At 38.5% G+C, this 12,805-nt stretch overlaps 1 protein-coding gene across 1 annotated transcript in view; it reads right to left on the bottom strand.

The window, feature by feature from the left end:
- The window catches only part of LOC110020538 (pre-mRNA-splicing factor ATP-dependent RNA helicase DEAH1-like), a 149,260-nt gene that overhangs the window by 19,757 nt on the left and 116,698 nt on the right, over positions 1-12,805 (bottom strand). The gene's annotated exons all lie outside the window — the stretch shown is intronic.

Consider the following 12,805-nt stretch of genomic DNA (forward strand, 5'->3'; position numbering starts at 1 on the left):
CTTTCCCAAGCCCCCGCCCCCCGCCAGCCGCAGTCACCGGACAGCAGCGGCAGCAAGGAATAGCAGCAGTGGCAGCTAGCAGTTCCTCATTCTATAACCAGCAAAAATACTAAAAACATAGGATTCAAGATTAAGCATGGGATGAAGACATCCAGTTCTACTCCATAGGTCAATTCAGAATCATAAACTGAGAATTTTATCAAAATGGCTACTGAACTCTCTATCTTCACAAATCACAAACTCAATAGTCATAACTTCCTTTAATGTTCTGACATATCAGTCAAAAAATTAAACTTGAGTTGTGTGTGTGTGTGTGTGTGTGTGTGTGTGAGATAAATGAAAAAATAAACATCTCACGAGAGAGAGAACAGTTCTTGAGATCACTGATCCCGACCACCGCACATGGAAAGATTCACAACCAACATGGAAAGATTCACAACCATATGGTCATTTTATTTCGAGTCAATTCAATGACCACCGAAGTGGGAGAAAATTTTTTGCTCCACAAAACTGCCAAAAAGATTTGAGAGACTGACAGAGGAACATATTCTAACACAAATAATATCATAGAATTGTTTAACATCAAGACCAAACTTCATTATCTTCACCAAGGAGAGCAAAGTGTCACCCGATAGTTCAAAACTTTAACAAAATATTGACTATAATTGAATATATTTGAGACACATAAATGTCCACATGATGTTGGGATGTTTAAATCCATTATCAAGAAGAAGAAACCTATAAATAACCTAGTAGGACTAACTCATGAATTGGATGAAGAGGGAAGATTGAAGATTAAAGCCTCTTCCATCACTCCGTGAAGCTTTCAATGAACTCAAGAGAGAAGAAAGAAGATAGAAGTTGATGCTTACTAAAAATGAGTGTTCACCAAATTCCAAAAGCTTTGCTCAATACACTTATAACTCTTCTCATAACTCAAAGCTCAAGAATAATCATCCCACATGTGATTATTGTAAGAAGATTGAGTATCTCAAAGACAAATGTTGTAACCTTCATGAAAAGTATGCAGACCGAAAAATAGGACATGGAAAGAAAGATCAAGAGAAAAAAGTGAATGATGCTATCACACTCAAAGAATTGGCTGAACCATTTACCAGTGAACAACAAGAAGTTTCAAGAAAAACTCTTGTGAGGTAGTTTAAGACAACACACCAATCTCATGACACACCAAAGTAATATATCATTCTTCACTTTCGCAAGTAATGAGAGATTTAGAACTTGGATCATAGGTTCAAGAGCCTATACCAATAATACTGGAAACATCAATGCTTTAATCAACTGTCAAGAGTTTCTACAGCTAGATCGATCAGCCTTGCATATGGATCACACTAAAAAATTATTAGAAAAGATGTGAAATGCTTTTAAGATATCATTCTTTCCTCTATTTTATATGTTCCCCAATTGGATTGCAATTTGATTTCTATCGATAAACTGTTACGCCTATATACGAACCGACCTAGGAGGGACCGGTAGAGCACTATCCAATTGACCAGATGGGATGGTCGTTTCCGCGAGATGGAGCAGGGTTGCTTACACGAAAAAGAATCGAGCATGTGCGGTTGGATGCTGTGACAGAAAAGAGCAGGGAGCAAAGTGGGTCCCCGAGGGCCTTAATCACCTATTCAAGGAGGAGAAATTAAAAAAGTTAGGAGGGAAGGTTTTGAAGAAAGTTTTTGAAATGCTGTGAAAGGATTTTTTTAAAGAGAATAACCTAGGCATTGTTTCTTTATGCAAGTTTTTGTTGGCTGCTAGTTTTCTTTCTTCTTGCAGTGTTCCTAGTGACATCTAGGATTGCGGGAGAGCTGATCTACCTCTTGAATAGCAGACCACCCTTGCATCTTGCTTGCTTTCATTTGTGTTTCGTAAGAACAACTCTTATTGAATATTTCCATCAGTTTGAATATTTTCATCAGTCTATTGTTATTTTATCGTGGTTGCTTGCTGATTTTGGTGTCAGAGCATATCAATTTGGTATCAGAGCATAGATCTTAGTGGGATGGCAATAAAGAAAGTAGATGTGCTATAAATAGGGCTGGGTCAAATCAAATTGAGAATGGAAGAGAGGTTCGCCACCATGGAGGACATTTTTTCCATTGAAAGCCGAATGGAGGATGGATTTGAAAGCATAGAAGAAATGCGGGAGATGATGAAAAAGCTCATAGAGATGCAAGCCAAGGTCATGCCGACCGCTTCAGTTGCAAATCCTAACAAAAAATTAATCAAGGAATCCTTGGCTAGGTCAAAAGGGAATGAGATCGAGCGAAAAAATATTGAAGAAGACCTCATCTACCTGCAAAAGCATCCCCTACCTCCAAGAGGAGGGGAGTGGAGATTCCTAGGGCTGTCAAAAAAGTTTGTTGTTCGCGAACAGTTCGTGTTCGGTTTGTCAATGAGTTCGTGTTCGATTCGTTAGATAAGTAAACGAGACGAACGAGAATAATTTTTTTTCGTTTGTTTAGTTAAATGAACCAAACACGAACAGTGATGCATTCATTCGTGTTCGAATCGTTATTCTTTGAAATATAAAATAATTTAAAATAATTATATATAAAAATTTTATGATATTTTAAAAAACTAAATTTTATAAATTATAATATATAAAAATTTTATGATATTTTAAAAAACACGAACAGTAACTTCACAAACATTTTCGAACATGACAAACGAACACGAGCTTATTTCAAACAAACTAAATTTTAAACGAACTGAACACGAACACAAACTTTGTTCGTTCATGTTCGGTTTGTTTACACCCGTAGATATTTCCGATGAAGGGGGATGAGACGAAAATTGGAAAGATGGTGTAAGGGGCATGGAAGAACGTAATGGAGGAAGGAGGGATTCAGGAGTGAGATATGTTTATAACTGAAGGAAGGAGTTCCACCCTAAACACATGGGCAAATACCATTGGAAGAGGAGGTTGGGGTGGAGATGCAAGGGTCAAGAACTGAAGATGTCAATCTTCGAAGGAGAGAATACACATGGATGAATGTATCGGGTAGAGCGATACTTTGCAATCAAAGAGTTGAATGAGGAAGAGAAGCAAGATCATGGCAACGAGTTTATGGAGGGAAAAACTTTAGCTTGATTCCAGTGAATAGAGATAAGGTATGTGATGCACTCATGGGAGGACTTTAAGATTGCTTGTTGGAACGTTTCCGAACCATTCAAGAAGGAGACCACACGAGCAATTCTATGCTCTTACTCAGGAGGGGACGATTATAGAATACAAAGAGAAGTTCGAAGGTTGAGAGAGAATTCTGCAGCATGACTGGAAAGGAACTTCTTAAAATGCCTAAAGTTCAACATAAGAGCAGTCATCCGCCCCTTGAGACAGTGTGGATTAAGAGAAATGATGAACTCACCCAGATGATGGAGGATAAGAAACAGGTGAAGAAGACCGACAAAGGCGACAACACCGAAGGATTCTACAAGAGCACCGTGACAACTACGGCACCGAGGAACCAGATGATGTCATTTCAGAAAGAGAAGCCAAAGAGAAGAGTACAGGACCCCAACCAGGTAATTTCAAGTGCCTCACAGATGCAGAAGTACATAACAAAAAAAAAGTAGAGAACGATTGTGTTATAGTTGTGACGAGAAATATGTCCCAGGACACCGTTGCAAGGAGCGCGCCCTTCGGGTTCTTTAGTTTAGGAGGATACAGAAAGTGATTAATTAGAAGAGAAAGCAATGGAGGAGGACCATCTGCATTTGGATGTGGAGGTGTCCCTCAATTAGGTGGTGGGATTTACCCCGAATCACATCATGAAGGTGAGGGGATGGATCGGGGAATAGCCGATTTTGGTGTTGGTGGATATTAGGGTCACACATAATTTTATCTCAAATCAAGTTGTAGAGAAGCTAGAGTTGAAACTGGTGACTAAAGAGAGCTTCGACGTCATGATGGCGATAGGGGAGGAGGAGAAAAGTAAGGGAATTTGCAAGGAGTTGGTTTTGACACTACATGACCTATAAGTGATGGAAAACTTTCTTTAGATTTGGGCAACACGTCTGATTTTGAGGATGAATTGGCTGCGAACATTGGGGGAGACGAATGTGGATTGGATGTCCTTGACGATGGAGTTCCAAGTAGAGGGTATGAAGGAGATGATGAGAGAAGGTGCTAGCTTATGCAAAACCATGGTCAAGTCAATTCAGGGAGCGAGGCTGGGCTACTTGGTGGAGCTGTAGAGCATTGAAGAGATTCAAGATTCAAAGTTGACAGAGTTTCCGGAAGGGGTTCAGCGGCTCCTATAGCAGTTTACAGATGTCTTCCAACAGCCAAACGGGTTACCTCTTCTGAGGGAGTAGCATGTTATTACAATGAATGAGGGTATTTCTCCCATCAGCTAGACCATACAGATACCCCCAGATCCAGAAGGATGAGATATAGAAGTTGATCCAAGAGGTGGTCGAGGCAGAGATTATCAGGTCTAGTGTGAGCACTTTTCCAGTTCTGTCCTCTTGGTGAAAAAAAAAGAAGGTAGTTGGAGATTATGCGTGGACTACTGTGCTTTGAACAAGGAAATGGTGTTGGATAAGTCTCCTATTCCTGTGATTGATGAGTTACTGGATGAGTTTTATGGGGCAATCATTTTCTCAAGAATTGATTTTAAGTCGGGATACCACCAGATTAGGATGAATCTAGCGGATGTAAACAAGAAAGTATTCATGACACATGAATGACATTATAAGTTCTTAGTGATGCCATTTGGCCTCACCAAGACCCCGAGGGCATTTCAATCCCTCATGAATAGAAATTTTCAACCTTATTTCCGAAAATTTGTCCAAGTTTTCTTTGATGACATTCTAGTCTACAGTGGTACAGAGTCAGAGTATGTGGCCACTTGAGGACTGTCTTGGAGATGTTCATGGAGCACTAGTTGTATGTCAACTTAAGAAAATGTTCTTTTAAACAATTACAGGTGTAGTACCTAAGACATGTGGTGATCAGAACAAGGGTAGTAGTAGATCGGTACAAGATCAAGGCTTTGGCTTGTACCATGGAGTTTGAATGACTTGAGAGGATTCCTAAGTCTCAACGACTACTACCGGAAGTCATAAGAGGATATGACACGATAGCAAGACCACTGACAAAGCAGTTGTAGAAAGATAATTTCAAATGGGGGGACACAACGAGACAAACATTTGAACATCTGAAGAGGGTCATGACTAACGTCCTGGTATTAGACCATTTGTGGTGGAAACTAATGCGTCATGTACGGATTGGGAGTAGTACTCATGCAGGATCAACGACCAATTGCCAACTTCAGCCAGGTTCTTACGATCAGAGCTAGGCTAAAGTCAGTATATGAGCGAGAATTAATGGCGATTGCCTTGGCCATACAGAAGTGGCGGCCCTACCTGTTGGGACGACATTTTCTAGTCAGGAAAAATTAGAAGAGTTTAAAGTATCTTCTGGAGCAGCGGATGGTGACTGAGAAGCATCAAAGAAGGCTATCCAAGCTACTAGGCATGATTTCGAGATTCAATACTGGTCAGGATTAGAGAACAAGGCAGTTGACGCACTGTCGAGAAAGGTGGAGAAACACCAATTGACGACCCCATCGGTACCCTTGGTCCTAGACTGGGAGGCCTTGAGACAAGAGAGCGAGAGGAATGAGAAGCTGAGGAAAATAAGGGTTGAATTAGTACGAAATTCGAACAGTCATCCAGGATATGCATTAAGGGGACACCAACTGCTCTACTAAGGGCGATTCGTGATATCCAAGTCGTAAGAGTACATTCCCAAATTATTGCAAGAGTTTCATGATGGTGCGATTGGGGACACTAAAGGTGCAGAAGACCAACATTCGTTTGACAACAAAGTTCTATTGGGCGGGCATGCGCAGAGATGTGGAGGACATTGTGGCACATGTGATGTGTCAGCAACACAAGTATTTGACCACGACACCAGAGGTTACTACAACCATTAGCATTACTGAGAAAGGTTTGGCAAGAAGTGACAACAGATTTTATCGAGGGGTTGCCACAGTCAGAAGAGTTCATGGTAATTATGGTGGTCGTGAATCACCTAAGTATGCACATTTCATTTCCTTATGACACCCCTACATTGCAGTATAACGTTTATCCGAAAAATGGTTCGTTTGCACGGGTTGTCAGAATCAATTATATTGAATAGGGAAAAGGTATTCCTCAGCCACTTCTAAAAGAAGTTATTCAGGTTGCAAGAGATAGTCCTTAAAAGAAGCACCACATATCATCCAAAGACGTATGGGCGAACGAAAGTGGTCAATGGGAGTGAAGACATACCTGCGTTGTTTTGTATCTGATACACCGAAGCTATGGGCCAAGTGTATTGCATGGGCCGAATATTGATATAATAAATCGTACCACACCTCATCATAGACAACCAGTTTCAAGACAATGTATGGGCATGATCCTCCTCACTTAATACATTATGGTCATAGTACTACACCGGTATCCCACGTCAATTGGTACTTAGAGGAGAGCGACATGATACTAGCAGAGGTCAACAAATCATGAAAAGGAAGGCAGACATACGTAGTAGAGAGGTGCAACTTGAACCATGAGGCATGGTCTACTTCAAACTGAGGCCCTACCGACATAAGACATTGGCTAAGAAAAGCAAGAAACAGTCACCGCGATACATTGGACCTTATGAGGTGATGACATGCATTGGGATAGTAGCCTACCATTTGAACTTATCACCAGTGTCTGCACTACACCCGATCTTCCATATATAACAACTCAGACGTGCAATTGGAGATCATACGCCCTCGGACGCTAACAGGACTTGGAGGTGATCCTGGAGCAGTTAGAGATTGAAGGAGCGCATCGAAGAGTAAGGGGAGCACAGGAGGTTTTGGTCAAGTGAAAAGGGCTGTCAGACTATAAAGCAACGTGGGACCTCTACGAGATCTATAAACAGTTTTCATCCTATATTGAGGACAAGGTACTTTAAGAAAGGACTAATGTTACGCTTATATGTGAACCGGTCTAGAAGGGACTGGTTGAGCACTATCCAACTGATCAGATGACAGGTCATTTTCGAGAGATAGAGCCGAGCACGAGCAGCTAGATGTTGCAACCAAAAAAGACAGGGAGCAAAGAGGGTCCCTAATGGCTTTAATCACCTATTCAAGGAGGAAAAATTAGAAGATATTGGAGGGAAGGTTTGTAATGAAAGTTTTTAAAATGTTGTGAGAAGATTCTATTAAATGTAGTAACCTAGTATTTGTTTCTTTATACATGTTTTTGTTGGCTGCTGGTTTTCTTCCTTCTTGTGGTGATCCTAATGTCTAGGGTTGTGGGAAAGTCGATCTACCTTTCGAATAGTAGAACACTCTTGTATCTTGCTTGCTTTCATTTGTGTATCATAATAACAGCCCTCAATTGAATTATTTCCATCAGTATATTGACATTTCATCGTGGTTGCTTGTTGATTTTGGTGCCGAAGTGTATCATAAGCTTATGACATGAAATGAGTAATTAAATTCCTTGCAAACTCTGGTGAATTTCAGGCTATGGATCTAGGGAGGTGATTCACAGTGCTGAAATGCATCAAGCTTTATACATGCTCAAGGAAAGTCTCTCTAAACACAAAATATCTTCATTTTTATCACCAATCTCTACACTTTTGAGTCTATGTCTATCAAAAAATAGATCATGTTATTGCATTGTTGTCTGGATCATCATATTGTAAATTATGTTACGAAATTGTATCCCCGTTTATTTATCAATAAAAAACTCAATTTTTATTAATGTGAGATTTCTCAACTAGCCAAACACACGAAAATAATTATCACATGACCAGGTACAACCCTCATATCCTTTCTCCATTATACACAATGATATTTGAGGACCTTTAAAGGTGAAAACCCTAAATGGGGCTAGATGATTTGTCTCATATATTGACGATTAAACTAAAACTACCTACACATTCTTAATTAAAGAAAAATATGAAACAACCCAAATCTTCCATGACATAATTTAAACTTAATTTCGATGCAAATTTCAGATTGTCCAAATTGATAATACAAAGAAATATTTCAATTTTGTCCTTGATACCTATTTTTTAAAAAAATAATCATTCATGTGAGTTCATGTATTGACACCCCCATAACAAAGTGAGAATAGTTATAGAAAAAACAAGCATCTCATGAAAGTATCCCACTCAATTCTGATCTCCTATCAAGTTCCTAAATATTTTTGGGGGAAAACAGTTTAACTGCAACATACCTTATCAATTGAATGCAGAGTCAAGTACTTAACTTCAAAACACATCTTCATAGTTTTATGGTTACCTATCCTCACACTATAGTTTTCTCTTCTACCATCTTCCTTAAAAACTTTGGGTGTGTATATTTTGTTCACATTCAATTCCAAAATCGAACAAAAACTGACCATAAATCTATCAAATGTATTTTTCATGAATATCACTAAAAAAAAAGATATAAATGTTACTGTTAAAAGTTATATTAAGAAATATTTATTACTATTAAAAGTTATGAGGATTACATTTATTTCTTAATATACTTTTATTTCCTTTCCTATTTTAAATTTATTTTCTTGGATTGGATTTATTTCTTTCCTTATTTTAGGTTTTTCAATTTTATGTTATTTCTTTATCTCCAAATAATTAATATGAATTGATTAATTGGAGCATTAGGTATTATTTCTTTCATTTCCTTTTTTTTATTGTCATTCCTATTCTAAAATTTATGTAATAATTATCATCTTTCATATCAATAAACTATTCTATATTATTCTACATTTTAACATGCTATCAGAGAGTAATTTGTACGCTAGCCACTGATCCTCCTCCCAAAACCGCCAAGCTCGCTTCCTTCCATCCTCCATGTGGGAAAAAGGATGGGCACTCGTCTTGGTATTTGAAACAATAACTTTTGTTTCTCTCCCTACAGGCTTAGTATGTCGGTTGGCCCTTCCCAAGGCGGGAGCTTCGACTCTGTCGGCCTCTAGAAAGTAAGCGGCAGTTTTCCAACAGTTTTTCTTCTTACGGTTTTTCCTCCCATAGAGATCTATTATGTGGAGAATTTTCTGTTGTTAGCCACCCATCAAATTTTTTACATAAAGAACTATTGCATACCTGTCGTGTAGATTTATAGTCGTCGAGGAGGTTCCCCTAGCTATCACGTTTTTCCACTCTGACTGTCACTAGTTCTGCTCTTCCCTACCGATTTTCTAAAGGTTATTGTCGATGATCCTTCCGACTGGTAGTTCTAGTCGTGGGGCCTCCTTCCACTGAAGAGTCGATTCCTGGATTCCAGTCTCATACCCTCTTATCGCGAATTGGAGCGCATCTAGAGTGACAACATCCTTGAGATCCTAGTCGAGATTGTATCGTGTGGGCAACCAATTGCAGATTACCGCAGTCCTCTCACCGGCGGCCTCTCCTGGCAAGATTTCAGCCGATCATCTGTCAATCATCGACGACCCTTCTCTGATGGGTTGTTTACCGATGTTTCGTCTACTGTCCCTCCCAACCACAAGTTTCGAGGGTGTATCGTGTGGGAAACCAATTGTGGATTACCGATGCCCTCACCGGCGGCCTCTCCCTGCAAGAATTCAGCTGATTCTCTGTCGGTCAGCTCTCCCTTACATCGGCGACCCTTCTCTGATGGGTTGTGTGTCGATGTTTCCTCTACTGTACTCCCAGCCGCAAGTCTTTTGTGTTGTTCTTCCCCACAGGACCTTCCCGTTATTCTTACCCCGCAGCAGAACTTCAAAATTTTTTATTATATCAGACCCTCCTCCGAAGCTTTTCCCGCAGCAGATCCTCCACTAGAATTCTCTTGCAGCAGACCCTTCTCCAAAGTTTTTTCTTCAACAAGTCCTCCACTGAAATTTTTACTGTAGCAGACCCTTCTCCGGCGCTTTTTCCATCATCAGGCCCTCCAAAACTTTTTTCTACAACAGACCCTCCTCCAGAATCTTTCTTGAAGCACACACTCCAAAGCTTATCCTGCCGCAGGCTGTCCTCTGGAGCTTTTTTTCTATGTCAAGCCCTACAGAACTGTTCCTATAATAAAGCCTTTTCTGCAAGTCATACCCTACAAATTGTTTCATGTTGGTTGTCTACTTTCCTGCAAACTCCCCACCAGCATTACTTGTAGGAGTCATTCGCCTACCTACAGACACTGCAGAAATTATAGTAAAAAACAATCGCAGTCAACTAAAAATCAATTTTTCATGCAGATAATCTACTTTCCTGCAAACTCCCCTACAACATTACCTGTGGGAGAGTCTTCTGCCTACCTACAAACACTGTAGGAACTACAATCAAAGAAACAATAGTCAACTAGAAGTCAGCTTTTCCTGCAGCTTGTCAGCTTCCCTGCAAACTCCTCTACAATATTACATGTAAGAGTCTTCCACCTACCTATAGATACTACATAAACTGCAATAAAAAAGTATTACATTACATGATGAAAACTTCAAGTTATACTTCACAGGATCTTCCTCGCTCATTGTTTGATATTTTCAAATACAAGTTGAACATGATTATTAATCATGTTTCTACTTGAGAGGGAGCGTTAGAAGTTATATTGGAAAATAATTTATTCCTATTAAACGTTATTAGAATTAAATTTATTTTCTAATATAAATTTATTTTCTTACCTATTTTAGATTTATTTTCTTAGATTGAATTTATTTCCTTTCCTATCTTAGGCTTTTGTAGTTTTTGTTGTTTCCTCTATCTACAAATAATTACTATGGATTGATTAATTGAAGATATTAGTTGTTATATCTTTCATTTCATGTTATTTTTTTTATTGATTTTTCTATTTTAGAATTCGTGTAAGGGTTATTTATATCCGCTTTCATATCAATAAAAATATTTTGCACTATTCTGAATTTCAACAGTTACCCTCATGTCACACAAAAATATCACAATTTTATGGATGTCACATTTTTTGAACATCAATCATAAAACCACAAATTTGATGTTCAAGAAGAAAGTGCAAATAAACATCAATTTTTGGATGCACTCAATGACACGTACACGGTTTCATCACCTACACCTAGCTCTCCTATCCTGGATGAGGGCATCCAGTCAACCAAACTAACGCAAACTAAAGTCCAGAAAAAAAAATTCGTGTACATGAGGAAGAAAAATCTTGAGCAGGTGGAATATAACTTGCAATGACAAAACTGCTCAAACCAAAATCCAAGTCCGCATTCAACTGAAATATGGGGTAAGGAGTCTAGTACTCGTGAGTATTACCTTCCTCTTCTGATGTTGGTGACAAGAAAAGCTGCATTAAATATCCAATTCACGAGTATGAAGCATATGGGAAGTTATCCCCATTCTACAAAGCTTTTGTTTCTAACTTTGATAGTATGTGGATTCCTGAATCCAATCATGAAGCATTGGATAATCCAAAAATAACGAAAGCAGCTGATGAGGAGATTCGACCACTGGAGCATAATAACACATGAATTCTTACTAAACTCCCATAGAATAAGAAGCCAATTGTGTGCAAATAAGTGTACAACATCAAATACAAACCTAACAGAAGTATTTTGAAAATCAAAGCCAGACTTGTTACAAACTTTTTCATTCAAGTCTATGGCATCGACTATCAAAAGACCCTCACACCAGTTGCCAAACTTAACAACAACAGAGTACTCCTTTCAGTAGTGGTTAACAAGGAATGGAGATTACATCAACTTGACATATAAAATGCTTTTTTGAATTAGGCTTTGGAAGAAGAAGTGCATATGAAGATAACAATAGAACTGGAGAATGATTTTAACAAACACCTAAAATGCAAATTCATGAATCCTCTTTATGGGCTTATGCAATCACCAAGAGCAAGGTTTGAAAAATTTGCTAAAATTATGAAATCTAATGGACATTCTCAAAATCAAGCTAATTATCTTCTGCTTGCAAAACACACTCAGAATAATAGGATTGTTGGAATGATAATATAAGTGGATAATATAATTCTTACTAGTGAAAATGAAAGAGATTCTCAAGATCAAAAAAGTGTTTGCCACAAAATTTGAAATCATATCTAGGCATGGATGTAGTAAAGTCCAACAAAGAAATCATTATATTACAAAAGAAATACATCCAAGATCTACTAAAGGAGATAGAGATGATTGGATGTACACTTGCTGACAATCTAATGGATCATAACAAGAAGTCAAAAAAGGGAGAGAAAGGCGTCTTTGTGGTCAAAGAAATACATCAAAAATTCATAGAAAAACTCATCTACCTGTCACATATGAGGCAAGACATTTCATAGTTTGTCAATATTGTGAGCCAGCACATAAACAACTCAAATGAAGAACACTTGAAGTAGGTCTACAAAGTTTTGAGGTTTCTCAAGAAGACTCCTGGTTATGGATTAACTTTTGAGAAAACCAAGAAAAAAGAGGTGAAAGTCTACATTAATACTAGTTGGGCTAGAAAACTAATTGAAAGATTGTCCAACACAAGTTATTGCTCTTATGTATGGGAAAATCTGTTGATATGGTGAAGCAAGATACAAATAGTTGTTTCTAGAAACAATGCATAATTAGACTATAGGGCACTCGCCTTCGCCTTCGGAATCTATGAAGAGATCTGGATTCAAAAATTGCTAAGAGAATTGGGGTGTACCTCCAATAGACCGATACAGATATGTTGTGATAGTCAAACAACTATCAATACTGCCAATAATGATGTGCATCTTGACAGTACCAAACATATTGAAATTGATGGACACTTCATCTCTGAAAAAGTTAATGGAGGAATTATACATCTAAGTTACATCCCTACACACCG

This window comes from Phalaenopsis equestris, unplaced genomic scaffold (assembly GCF_001263595.1).
Source record: "Phalaenopsis equestris unplaced genomic scaffold, ASM126359v1 Scaffold000099, whole genome shotgun sequence".
Taxonomy (NCBI): domain Eukaryota; kingdom Viridiplantae; phylum Streptophyta; class Magnoliopsida; order Asparagales; family Orchidaceae; genus Phalaenopsis; species Phalaenopsis equestris.